Source organism: Protopterus annectens, chromosome 2.part1 (genome assembly GCF_019279795.1).
Source record: "Protopterus annectens isolate FY-2018-M chromosome 2.part1, PAN1.0, whole genome shotgun sequence".
Taxonomy (NCBI): domain Eukaryota; kingdom Metazoa; phylum Chordata; order Ceratodontiformes; family Protopteridae; genus Protopterus; species Protopterus annectens.
Window position 1 is genome coordinate 1,500,014,474 of NC_056729.1, and position 14,351 is coordinate 1,500,028,824.

Consider the following 14,351-nt stretch of genomic DNA (forward strand, 5'->3'; position numbering starts at 1 on the left):
AATTTATAATGGCCTCTGAATCCAAAGGTAATTATGAATCTTTCTATTTTAGAAAACTAAGAAACCTTACCTTAAGTCCTCTTTACTTATTCAGAATGACATCTCCAATTCTGACTCAACAGATATTGCTAATATCCTTGCAATGAAATTTAGTACAAATTTCACTGTTAGTATTTCTATCCAAAACTCTGAGATGCCTGAATCCTGTACTCCTGGAATTATCTCTAATGATTATTTAATGAACATCCTAATCTAGACCAAAAATACATCATCCATGGGAACTGACAGCATACTTGGTTACTTAATTAATAGTGTTAAGCATGCCTTTGCAGACCCACACTTTAAACTATTTAACTTTTTACCTAATGATTTAGTCCCTGATAAGTGGCACAATGCAGTGGTGATGCTCTTCCATAAGGAGGGCTTTACTACTTACTCAGGTAATTATAGACTTATAAGTCTAATATGCATCATCTGCAAAGCCATGGAACATATTATAACTCACCTCATAAGCCACAATATCAGTAATATTATTAAATTTGATCCCAAGCAGTTTGGCTTTATGAAGGGCAGAGCCTGTCTACTGAATCTGGTAAACTGTTTCAAAAGGGCTACAGAGGCTGTAGATGGTAGCCATGCAGTACACATGGTGAGCCTAGACCTGGTCAAGACCTTCAATACCATTCTATGTGCTGCTATCATGCAGAAACTAAACAATTTAAAAATAGGCACATATGTGATAAGATGGATCACAAACCTTGCTGAAAGACAGAACCCTAACAGTCTAAGTTGCATGTGTCTGATCAGAAAGTAAGTAAGTGACCAATGGTGTCTTTCAGGGTTCAGTGCTGGGATCTTTCCTTGACCTTTACTTTACATATTTCCAAGCAGAAAACCAAGACCTCAGGCTAACAAAGTTTTGCAGATGACTATAACCTGTGGGTTGTTGGTAAGTCACCCACTGGCACCCAAACCCACTGGAATAAACTATTTCAAGTAATCTCTTAGATTACTAAAAATGGACTCAAACTAAATACTAAAAAATGTATTATCATCACCTTTAGTAGAGAACCCTTCCCTCATTAAACAGTATAGACAAAATGAAAATGTAGTCAGGACATGGGGACTTGTGTAGATAACTCCATCTTGTCTGACTCTCAGATGACAACAGTTGTCAGCAAATAATTGTATTTAGCAGAGTTGATTTCCAAAGGAATATCGTTAAAATCTAAAGAAGCAATCACTCCCTTATGCTCAGCATTGATTAGAGCAATCATTGAGTACAATGCCCCCATGAGGGTGTATTTCATTAAACGTATCAGTCAGAAACACTGCAAAAGCTCTTAACAAAAAAAAGTCCCTGTTCTATCAAGAGATATGTGAATCTCTAACCCTTTATTCAGTATCTTACAGGCTTTTGAAGGAAGATCTGTCTATAGCTTACTGTGCCATTAGAGACTGAGTTTTAATTCTAATGGCTCCATCAACACTAGAACCAGAGACCTAAATCTTCTCAAACAGATAAATAAAACAAAGTGGAGGGACAGCTTTGTTATCCGGTGCCCCCCTAACCTCTGGATTAAACTTCCCCTGAATGTTAATCAGTGTGACTGGTGATCTTTCTTTAAGCAAAACCTTGATAGCAGGATGGTTGTTCACAAATTTACTCTGAGATTCACTGATATGGCCATCCTGGAGAAAAGGAGGTGCAGCCTTAGGGAGGCTACTGGCAAGGTATACATGGAAGACTCAGTAGCACTGGAATAGCTATGAATTGCTGGATCTATTTATATGTACAGCAATCTAATTCCTTAGTTTTGCTACTACTCCAGAATTTTGTCAATGTTCTTTGCACCCTTCTGTGCTAGACTGAGGCAAAAGCCTTCTCAAAGTCTAGAAAGACTATGCCTAGTGGTGTTCCTTGTGAAGTTCTCCTGTAATTCACTCATAGGTTCATAGGTGTGTACTAGGCTAATGGCCTTGGGGCCTTTACAAGCCTAGCCATAGGATTGCCCTGGCATAGTGCCAGCCGACCTTAGTTCCCAGTGCCTCTGTCAAGTAGAGCCACTGGAGTGATTCCCGGGGTGAACTTTCTGTTTCCCAGCCACTCATCAAGATTTCTCTTGAAGAGGGTCAGTGAGGTGCTCTGCTTGACATGTATGGGAAATCTGTTCCATAGCATGGGCAGTCTCTGGGTTATGAACTTGTCCCTCCAGCATGTTCTGTTAACTGTGATAACGAGGCTGAGGTCTCTGGAGCATGTGGTGAGGAGGGATTGGGATTTCTTTAAATGTAGCATTTCTAACATAGCTGGGCCAGACATGGCTTTGTAAGTTAAGCAGATATCGCCTCTAAGTAGGTGATATGATACAGGAATAGTTGGAGTTTCTTCAGTCTGTCCATTTAGGACAAGTGTTTAAGGCCTAGGATCCTCTTTGTGAGGTACTTTTGCGGCCTCTCCAGTTGTTGCAGGTGTCTAGTGAGGTACATGCCAAATGGGACATTGTACTCAATGATTGGCCTAATGAGGGAAGAGTAGAGGGAGACAATGACATCTGTCTTCCTGGATGCAAAACCCTTAGTAATGAGATGTGCCACACAGAAGGACTTTCTGACCACAGTGGCGATGTGGTGATTAAAAGAGAGGTTGATGTCAAGCTGTGTGTTCCTAGATCTCTTATAATGCCTTCTATGTTCAGTGGACTACCATTAATGTGGTAATTCATGGGAACCAGGTTTTTCCCAAAGGGGATGACAACACATTTTTTGGCATTGAGCTTAAGGCCATGGTTCTGACACCAGTCGTTGGTCTCAGTGAGGCCATTTTGTAGGATGTCAACATCACTTGGGGAGTTAATAATAGCTCCCAACTTGCAATTGTCTGTGAACTTTGTCAGCCAGAGTCCCTTCACGTTGGCCTGGACTTCAGAGAAGTAATATAAAACAGGAGAGGACCCAGGACTGAATCCTGTGGGACTCCACTCATGACTAGTCGGCAGTCTGACTTGGAGTCAGCTACTTTCACACTGTGGGTTCTATCTGTGAGCCAGTTTTCAACCCACCTAGTGATATAGGGGTTGATGCCAAGCTTAGCAAGTTTTTCTATGATTCCTGAGTGAGGAATGGTATCAAAAGCCTTGGCCAGATTAAGGTAGGCTGTATGAACCACCTTGCCTTCATCCACAGCTCTGGTAACTGACTCAAAGATGTCGACCAAGTTGAGCAGGCATGATCTACCTTTCATAAAACCAAACTGTGTGGGATCCAGAGTTTGGAGATTCCCTATATCCCTGTTTATTAGGTCTATGATGATGTATTCCATAACTTTGCATATCAGACTTGTCAGGCTAATAGGGCAATAGTTCCCAGGGTCTGTAGTCACTCCTCCTTTGTGGAGAGGGATGACGGTTGCAGTGCGCCATTCAGTAGGGACAAAACCTGAGGTGAGGCTGTGATTGAACAAGGCACACAGGTGAGGTGCCAGTTCACTCTGTAGTTCATGTAGAACATGACCAGGGATATTGTTAGTTCCCATAGAAGCTGTGTTTTTGGCCTTGAACAGTACTGTTTTAACCTGTGCAGCAGTAATACTGGGTGCCTGGCAATCTACTGGTATTGTGATTGGTCATTGGGGGGGGTAAAGTTGGCACTGAATCTGTTGGCCAGCATATTGGCAACATCTGTTAGCTTGGTATAGGAGGTACCATTATGCAGTAGCTCAGAGCAAAGTTGGGTATTGCTGCGGAGATTCTTTATGTAACTATAGAAAGGCTTGTGGTTGTCTTTACTATCTGCTGCAATTCTGTTTTCATAGCTAGTTTTAGAGGATTTGATGAGGGATCTCATCTTGTGTTGAGGCTGATAAGGGAGTTTTTCCAGTCTTGGGATGTCACCTTATTCCACATCAGTTTCTTCTTTCTGTTATAGAGTTTGTTTATGGCAGGGTACCACCAGATTGGCTTCCTTTTTTGGAGGAGAGCGTATTGGTTCTATTGAGTATGGTGATATCCATTCATTTGTGTACATGTTCGTACAGTGCATTGGTGTATGATTCTGCAGTCACGCAACTATTCTTCATTTGCATGGGTGCCATGAAGTTAGCCACCTCTGTTTTTAGGAACCCAAAATTAGATTTGGGGAAGTTTTTCATGGTGGTTACCTTTGCAAGAGTTGGGAGGGATGTGGATTTCCAAGGTGATTAGTTTGTGGTCAGATCTAACCAGGGAGGAGCTGACTATTGGTGTAGAGCAATGGTCGCCCATGTTAGTAATGACCAGGTTAAGGATGTTGCTACCTCTAATGGGGGTAAGAACAAGCTGGTCCTCAGCAATGGAATTAATGAACTCCAGGAAACGTTGGGCAAGTGTACTGGTACATGAGTAGTTTACCCAGTTAATGGAGGGGTAGTTGAAGTCGCCTAGTAAGAGAGTGTTAGGTTGGATCTTAATATTCTCCAGGGTGCTTAGGAACATGGAGTGTGAGTCTTGGGACATGGTTGGGGACCTATAGCAGGCTATGACCTGAATTGCTGTCTTACCCAATATTAGCTGCACCTGATGTATCTCTGATGTGTTATGTTGGGCTACCAGTCTGGAGGTGTGTGCATCTTTTATGAATATGGAAACACCACTGCCTTTAGAGCTTTGGTCCAAGTTCTGGGGCTGAAAGGTGTGGAATGAGTTATAGCCTGGTAGTGCAGGGGTGCTTTCTGCTGCTTTGAACCAGGTCTCTGTTTACAGCACAAATGTCAATGTTCTCCATTTTAAGGAGTGCTTTGAGTGAGTGCATTTTTAGAAAATCAGGTTTATTTGACAGCTCCTTTTGATCTTGGACTGATGATGATTGTTGTCCTGGAGATTGCTTCACTCAGTGACTTTCCTTGTGAAAGCTGTTATGTTGAGAGCTTATAGTTCTTGGGATTTTTCATACTTCCCTCTTATGCAAGAGTAGTGCAGTTGCTATCTTCCAGTTCATCTGGCATTTCTGCAGAGGCAATGATCTGTTGAAAACATTAGTCAGGAGACCTATTAGCATGCTAGTCAGATATTTGAGGATCAATGGTAGCACCCTATCTAGTTTTTGTGCTTTATCTTTTTTTAGTTGGGCCAATTTCCTTAAAAACGACCTCCACTATACCCTTGTGTCTTTTATGATTCTCTCAACTCTTCTTACAACCTTCCAATCCTTCCCAATTACATCTTGCTTTCCTTTGTAAAACCTGTAAGAAGTGCTTTTTGTGGGTATAAATTTCCTCAAAGGGACTATCACCTTAAGTGTTTAGTTTGTTTAGAAGGGAACCACATTTTTTGTAATTGTGAACTGTAGTGGTTGATGGTCAGGTTTCACAGACGTGTCTGCCACGTATACTCATAAAACATTTCACAAACATAAACAATAATTCAAAGCTCTTTCTCTCTTTCTGAGCATATCTAATCTGAGAGGTGGTGAATGCTTTGGAGCCATAGGAAAAATGCTGACTTATTAGTAATAACACTTCTGAAATAATAGAGTTATGCATGTTATTATCTTGTTTGATTTAGTTACTGCCACCATACTGTTTAAAAATAGATATGGCATCAAACTTTTGTTTTCACTGACCTTTACATAATGTCTGCATGTTAGAGTCCCCATGTCAGCAGTAATGGACTGTACTGGGCAGCTTTTTAACTGTACCATAGCATTGTACAAGTGATGTACTTCACAAACATGTAAATTACTGTGTATGAAAACTGATGAATTATTCCCTGCATAAATGTGTGAGGTGACTACTTCATGAATGTGAAAAGAATGCACTACTTGAACTTGTGACTGTTTCTTTCTCAGTGTATGAATCCTTTCATGTCTGCATAATGTCCTTTACATTTCTGAAACTGCATTTGTACACAATATATACATTTAATTATTTCTAAATGTTCACAAGCCATTTTGACAAAAATAATGGATTACTGAAATTACACAAATTAAACAAAAAATATTTTTTTCTACAGCAACAACACAATCCTTTTCAACCCGTATGTGTTAGCTTATAGACAGACTAAGCCAGTAATGTAATATTAGATCTTCTTCCAATGCCTTTGCAGCCTAATTCTCTGAAGGAATCCTCAATCAACATATTACATTCTGCACCAACATCAAACTAAAACTTGTGCATTAGCCATTAAAGTAGTTCCTTAGTCCAGTCATTATTTTGGTGGCAACACTGCTATATTTCTATCCCTTTTGAAGAAACATCATTCAGTGCATCCACATTAGTTGCATTCATACACATCTATATTTCTGCTTCAGATTTGAATGAATCAGTAATAAAAAAAATGTCTTTGCATCACTAACTTGAAAAACCTTCTTTATGCCATTTCTTCTTCCTTTTATTTTTGCACATTTTTGTGAAAGAGTTCAATAAGCCCGTTTCCAAATTCTTTTCTCACAACTACACAACTCTTGTCCTCATGTTTATAGTCACACTTTGAGCAGCATGTTATCTGCTCAGCTGAAATGCATTTATTTTTACTTATACCAGTATGACTATGTAATTTCTATGCCCATTTTTTTCCACACAGTCTCTGTTTAATTTTATATTATTACATTAACTAACCAACCACCTAGGCTTACTTTACCACATGTTTTGCTTTAATTTTAGACCAGTCCAGATCCCCTACAAGTACCTTAGTTTGTACACATTAAATGTGCTCACCTGTATCAAGTGGTAGTTCAAACTCTGACAGCAGTTTACTCGTCACATTATCATTCTTTTTACCAAAGACAGCAGTACTTCTCTGGGATGAATCATACTGCTGTCCAAACTCCTAATCCTTAACTTTGCATTTCATTTCACTTATGTAGGCATCCATAGACTCCTGCAGCCCTTAAGTTCTAGCAAGAAATCAAAGATGAAAAGATGGCAAGTTCTGTTTTGCCCACTACATTGCATAGATGTGTTTTTGTTAATTACTACCTCAGACTATTGCTTTTTGGTAGAGTAAATGCATTATATAGCTTTATGGCATGACCTGTAACAAACTGAAGATATGTCACAACTTTTACCTCCTTACTTTTTTCTGCAGTGACAGATGTAACAAGTAAGAGAATGTTTTTTGTCCCAGTAGGATTTAAATCACTAGTGTGGTTAAGCTGAAGATGATGAAATGTTACAGTTTACAAAAGGGTAATGATAGCTAAATCTAGTTTATAACAAAGTACAATAATTTGCTTCTGCAGTTAAATAGTAAGTATCTTATTCATCTGTGAAGCATTGTTTTCTGTTTTGTGACTTTTTTTAATTTTGTTTGATTTTTGTTGCTTATGTTGCTGTTTTTGCATTTTTTGTTGTAGTGTTGTGCCATTTTTCAGTTTATTTTCAGCTTTTGTCAGTTGTCCACCCATTTTATACATGTAGTTTTTTGCTTATTTCATGAAGAGCTTGACTTCAGAAATTTACAAGCAATCTACTGATACATACATAAATATATATATATATATATATATATATATATATATATATATATATATATATTTTTTTTTTTTTTTTTGTGGCACCATTTGTTCATATGTTTCACACAGCATAGTAATGTGGCAGTGCTTTACATCTCTTTGCAGCCTTTTAAATGGATTTGTGGTAGTGGGGCAGTGCCTTACTGTCCTTTGAATGCATTGGTGGTAGTGGGGCAGTACCTTACTGTCCTTTGAATGCATTGGTGATAGTGGGGAAGTACTTTACATCCCTTTGAATGGATCATGATAGTACTTTACAGCTTTTTGAAATGATTGTGGCAGTGTGGCAGTTACTTTCAGTCCTTTGAATGGATTAGTGGTAACGTGGCAGTGACTTACAGTCCTTTGAACACACCCACCTTTGTGGAGGCTCTCAGTAGAAATATATCCAAACAGCAGGCACCTCCAAATCTGAAATGCACTCGACTACCACAACACAGCACAAATCACAAGACACATAGCTCACCTACACAGTGTGCCCCTCAACCTAAGCCCCTAAGGCAAAACAGCTTGCCCAATGCACTAATCATAGGTGACTCGATAGTAAGACACACTGATGTCCCACTCACTAGGTGGAATAAGGAGAAGGTAACAGTCAGCTGTCTGTCGGGTGCCAGAATCTGACACATAACACACACACTCAGGTCACTTCACAACAAGTACAAGTATGACTCTGTCATTGTCCATGTGGGTGTGAATGACCTGAGATGCACCTCCCTGGACTACATGAAAAGAGACAAGGAGGAGCTCTCGGATTATGTGGCCCAGGCAGGTATAACTCTAGCCCTGAGCAGCATAATACTGTTGCCCACAATGATACCGCAGTACAAGCAGAAAATGATTGACTTCAACAATTGGCTAAGTTTCTGGTGTCATTCTAAGGGAGTCCAGTATCTGTTTGCTTGGGATGACATGATTGGGAGACCTCAATGCTGTGTCAGAGATGGCCTGCATCTGTCACCCCTAGGTTTCCCGATACTGACTAAGGCTTTTGCCACCCCTATAGTGCCTTTTTTAGGCAGTGTTCCAAAGACCAAATTAACACCATAACAGCTATAAATAAATGCAGTCTGAGGGTCATGCTGCTCAATGCTAGAAGTCTAAATCTCAAGATGCACTCACTCAAAGCACTCCTCAAAATAGAGAACATCGACATTTGTGCTGTAACAGAGACCTGGTTTAAAGCAGCAGAAAGCACCCCTGTGCTACCAGGCTATAACTCATTCCACATCTTTCAGCCCCAGAACATGGACCGAAGATCCAAAGACAGTGGCATCTCCATATTCATAAAGAATATGCACATCTCCAGACTAGTAGCCCAGCATAATGCATCGGAGATACTTCAGGTACAATTAACAGTGAGTAAGATGGCGATTCAAGTCATAGCCTGCTATAGGTCCCCTACCATGTCACAAGACTCCCACTGCACATTCCTAAGTACCCTGGAAACTATTAGGGTCCAACCCAACACTCTCATACTGGGTGACTTTAACTACACCTCCATCAACTGGGAAAACTACTCATGCACCAATACACTTGCCCAATGCTTCGTGGAATTCATTAATTCCAATGCGCTGGATCAGCTCATTCTTACCCCCACTAGAGGAAGCAGCATCCTTGACCTGGTAATTACAAACATGGGCAACCATTGTTCAACACCAATAGTCAATTCCTCCCTGGTTAGATCCGACCACAAACTAATTACCATGGAAATCCACATCTCACCCACACCACAGCAAAGGTAACCAGCATGAAAAACTTCTCCAAAGCTGACTTTGGGCTCCTAAAAACAGTGGTGGCTAACTTCACAGCACCCATGCAAATGGAAAATAGGTGCATGACCACCGAATCATACACCAATGCACTGTACAAACACATACATAAATGCATGGAACTAGCCATATCCAACAGAACCAAGACACTCTCCTTCAAACAAAGGAAGCCAAACTGGCAGTCCCCTGCCATTAACAAACACTACAACAGAAGGAAGAAACTGTTGCAGAAAAAGGTGACGTCCCAAGACTGGAAAAACTCCCTTATTAGCCTCAACAAAAAGTTGAGATGCCTCATCAACACCTCTAAAGCTAGCTATGAAGGCAGAATTGCGGCAGACACTAAAAACAACCACAAAGCCTTCTACAGTTATATCAAGAATCTCCACGGCAATACCCATATTTGTTCTGAGTTACTGCACAATGGTACCTCCTATACTGAGCCAACAGATATTACCAACATACTGGCCAACAGATTCAGTGGCAACTTTACCCCTCTCTCTCCCCCAAAGGATCAATCACAATACCGGAAGAATGCCAGGCACCCAGCATTACTGCAGCACAGGTTAAAGCTGCATTGTCCAAGGCCAAGAATACAGTTTCCATGGGACCTGACAATATCACTGGCTGTGTTCTACATGAACTACAAAGTGAACTGGTACCACACCTGTGTGCCCTGTTCAATTACAGCCTCACCTGAGGCTTTGTCCCTACAGAATGCCACACTGCTACAGTCATCCCTCTCCATAAAGGGGGAGCAACTACAGACCCTGGGAATTATCGCCCCATTAGCCTGACGAGTCTGATATGCAATGCTATGGAGTACATCATCATGGACCTAATTAACAAGGCTATAGGGAATCTTCAAACTCTGGATCCCATGCAATTTGGTTTTGTGAAGGGTAGATCATGCCTGCTCAACCTGGTTGACTTCTTTGAGTCAGTCACCAGAGCTATGGAAGAGGGCAAGGCAGTTCATACAGCCTACCTCGATCTGGCCAAGGCCTTTGATACCATTCCCCACTCAGGAATTATTGATAGACTCATCAGACTAGGCATCACCCCCTATATCACTAGGTGGGTTGCAAACTGGCTCACAGATAGAACTCACAGTGTGAAAGTAGCAGACTCCAAGTCAGACTGCCTACCAGTCACGAGTGGAGTCCCACAGCGATTGGTCCTGGATCCTCTCCTGTTTGGCACCTACATCTCAGAAGTCCAGGCCAACATAGAGGGACTCTGGCTGGCCAAGTTTGCTGATGATTGCAAGCTGGGAACCATTATTAACTCCCCAAGTGATGTAGACATCCTGCCGAAATCCCTCGCTGAGACCAACGACTAGTGTCAAAACCATGGCCTTAAGCTTAATGCCAAAAAATGCATCGTCATTCCCTTTGGGAAAAACTCAGTTCCCACTAATTACCACATTGATGGTAGCCCACTCAACACTGATGGCGTTATAAGAGATCTGGGGACACAGGTTGACAGCAACCTCTCCTTCGACCACCACACTGCGACTGTGGTCAGAAAGTCCTTCTCTGTGGCACATCTCATTACCAAGGGTTTTGATACCAGGAAGAAAGAGGTCATAATCTGTCTCTACTCATCCCTCATTAGACCAATCATCGAGTATAATGCCCCATTTGGCATGTACCTCACTAAACACCTACAGCAGCTGGAAAGGCCACAAAAGTACCTCATGAAGTGGATCCTAGGCCTTAAACACATGCCCTACAAGGACAGACTCAAGAAACTCCAGCTTTTCTCTGTCTCATATCGTCTTTTAAGAGGTGATCTCCGCTTGACTGACAAAGCCATGTCTGACCCAGCCCTGTTAGAAATATTACACCTAAAGAAATCCCAATCCCTCTGCACCACATGCTCCAGGAACCTCAACCTCATTACCACAATCAACAGAACATGCTGGAGGAACAGGTTCATAATCCAGAGACTGCCCATGCTATGGAATAGACTTCCCATACATGTCAAGCAGGGCACCTCACTGGCCCTTTTCAAGAGAAATTCTGATGAGTGGATGGGAAATAGAAAGTTCACCCTGGGAATCACTCCAGTGGCTCTACTTGATAGAGGCACGGGGAGCTAATGGCGGCATGATGTCAGGGCACTTCTATGCACTAGGCTTGTAAAGGCTCCAGGACCATTGGGCTAGTACACAGGAACCTCAATCTCATTACCACAATCAACAGAACAAGCTGGAGGAACAGGTTCGTAACCCGGAGACTGCCCATGCTCTGGAATAGACTTCCCATACATGTCAAGCAGAGCACCTCACTGGCTCTTTTCAAGAGAAATCTTGATGAGTGGATGGGAAATAGAAAGTTCACCCCGGGGATCACTCCAGTGGGTCTACTTGATAGAGGCACCAGGAACTAATGGTGGCATGATGTCAGGGCAATTCTATGCGCTAGGCTTGTAAAGGCTCCAGGACCTTTGGCCTAGTACACACCTATGAATCTATTAGTGGTAATGTGGTAGTGACTTACATTCCTTTGAATGGATTAGTGATAGTGTGACAATGACTTACAGTCCTTTTGAATAGATTAGTGGTAATGTGGCAGTGACTTACAGTCCTTTGAATGGATTAGTAGTAGTGTGGCAGTGACTCACAGCCCTTTGCATGGATTAGTGTTGGTGTGCCAGTGAATTACAGTCCTTTGAATGGATTAGTGGCAGTGTGACAGTCCTTTACAGCCATTTGAATGGATTAGTGGTAATGTGCCAGTGATTTACAGTGCTTTGAATGGATTAGTGGTAGAGTGGCAGTGACTTACAGTCCTTTGAATGGATTAGTGGTAGTGTGGCAGTGACTTACAGTACTTTGAATGGATTAGTGGTAGTATGGTACTTCCTTAGAGCCCTTTGAATGGAGTCCTTTTTAGGCTCTTTCTTCTGGCTAGTAAAAAGTGAGAGTACAAATGAATGAAATGCTAGTTGTTGTTGCTGTGACATCATACAATGTCTGGGTTCCTTTGTGCTACCTATACCTCTATATTATAACAGCCTGGTTATGTCTGTAACATTTAATATGATTGCAAGTCATACCAAAGTGGAAAGGACCATATCACATCCACCATGCAGGTTAGCCCTATGGGTCATTGCTATTTAAAGTGGTACTATCCTAATTATATACATTAATTAGCCAAAACACCTCTGCTAAAATCTGACATTAACTCACAAAAAGCAATTGCCAATAATTAGAGATACTTCTTCTTCTTCCCTTTAGATAATTTCCTCTTCTAATGTGCCACAGACACTTATCACAACCACGTGGTAAACATCTGTTCATTTTTTTGGTGAGAGGAAGAAGTGAAATTACTTACTGTAAAAAGAGACAGGAGGTTTTTACTAAACAAGTAAGTGCAGAGACTGACTACTTGTAGGGGAGAGGAAACAAACAAGCTAATGAATAATATATATTAATACAAATAATGCAGGGGTATATAAACAAATGATTAAGTCACTGAGAGTTGCATCCATGTGAAAATTCAAGTGATGAGGATGAACGCTGTCACTTCACACAGTGCAAAGCACAATGAATATGTGTTCTCCATATACTGATATACCTCTCAACCTCTTAGAACAAAAAATCTGGGCAAAACCTAAAATGATGGGGGGACAAATAGGGACAGATTTTAAGTATTGCTCTTACAAACAAAGTTGATAGAATAATAGGTTTTGCATTAGCATGAATTTTCTGAAGGGTGTGGAGTCTTAAACTCAAATATTTGTCATTATTTAATTACTTCATTCCTCAGTTATTTGCCAGAAAGGTACATATTTTAGGAGGCACTCTCCAAAAATATGAGGCAACAATCTGGACATTCTGTAAAAATCTGTACAGTTGAGAGGTATGGCTGACAGAGAGAAAGAGATCAAATGACCCATTTAGACACATCTAAGGCCTTCAATCTAGAGCTTCTGCTTTACTTACAAAATTATTTGCAATTTATGTAAGGACAATTACTGAGACAATTTTTTTTATTTTGCTGTTATTCTAAGGGTGGCTTAATTGTCCTTGAGGGATACAAATAAAGTTTACTAGAAGCCTGTGAGATGTTAAAGATCTTAACAATTCTGACAGACTTAACCACTTGGACTTATTTTCCATTTGCTATCACTTTACAAGCGGCAGATTCTACATAGGGTTTCAAAGCTTTTGGAAATGAGGAGTTAAAGAGTATTGCTGGGTTAGGAGTTAATGCATTCCGAATGATCAATACAACACAGCAATTTTTGTTACTCACTAAATTCTTGCAGAACTGTAAGATTTTTCAAATTCATGTCTTATAACATTGTACATTTTTTAAATAAATTCCAAATTTGTGTATATAACTCCTACTGTATGAGCACTTTTCTAAGGTAAGCATCTTAACCATTATGCCAACCTCCCACCCACCATAAATTATGGAGTTGAGTTTCCCACATTTGGGGAAATCAGAAGGGTCAACCCAACCGAAATGTGCAATGGAAGAGCCTCACCCTGGGAAACCATCTTGTTGATCGTGGTATTCCCCCTGTCAGGTAAGTTCAGGTGTCATTAGATTCTTAGATTGGCCATTTGATATAATCTGCAAACATGGCATCTGACCTAAGCACAGGTATACAGTCATCTATGAACTATGGACCAAATAATAATTTTAAAACCAGAAGATTAGTGTAACAAGTGTATCTATTCATAGCAAACTATATGGAGTGAAATTATTTTAATAAAAAATGATGCCTATTGTAGAACATGCTTTTACAGGCCACTGTGATATTTTATCCTCACACCCCATATCTACACACTTGTCTAATGAAAATATGAACGTGAATACACTTTTTTTTATAAAATTATAATATAAATTTTGACTTACCCTTTTCTAAATTAATATTACTAAGAAAAATGGCTTGGTTAAATGTTACATTAGTATGTAATTAAATGTCTGGTTCAGATGGTAAAATAGAAAGTTCCAGCTTTTGCTGAGGAAAATATTCCACTTAGAATATGCTGAAATTGGCAGTATTTGTTATTCCAAACGATGGCTTTTGTCTTCCCTGCTGATACTTTTTGTCATCTATTTGTTTGTCTTT

At 40.5% G+C, this 14,351-nt stretch overlaps 1 pseudogene; it reads right to left on the bottom strand.

The window, feature by feature from the left end:
- Positions 1 to 13,635: 13,635 nt before the first annotated feature.
- On the bottom strand, positions 13,636 to 13,810 carry LOC122795107 (annotated as a pseudogene).
- Between the last annotated feature and the right edge of the window lie 541 nt (positions 13,811 to 14,351).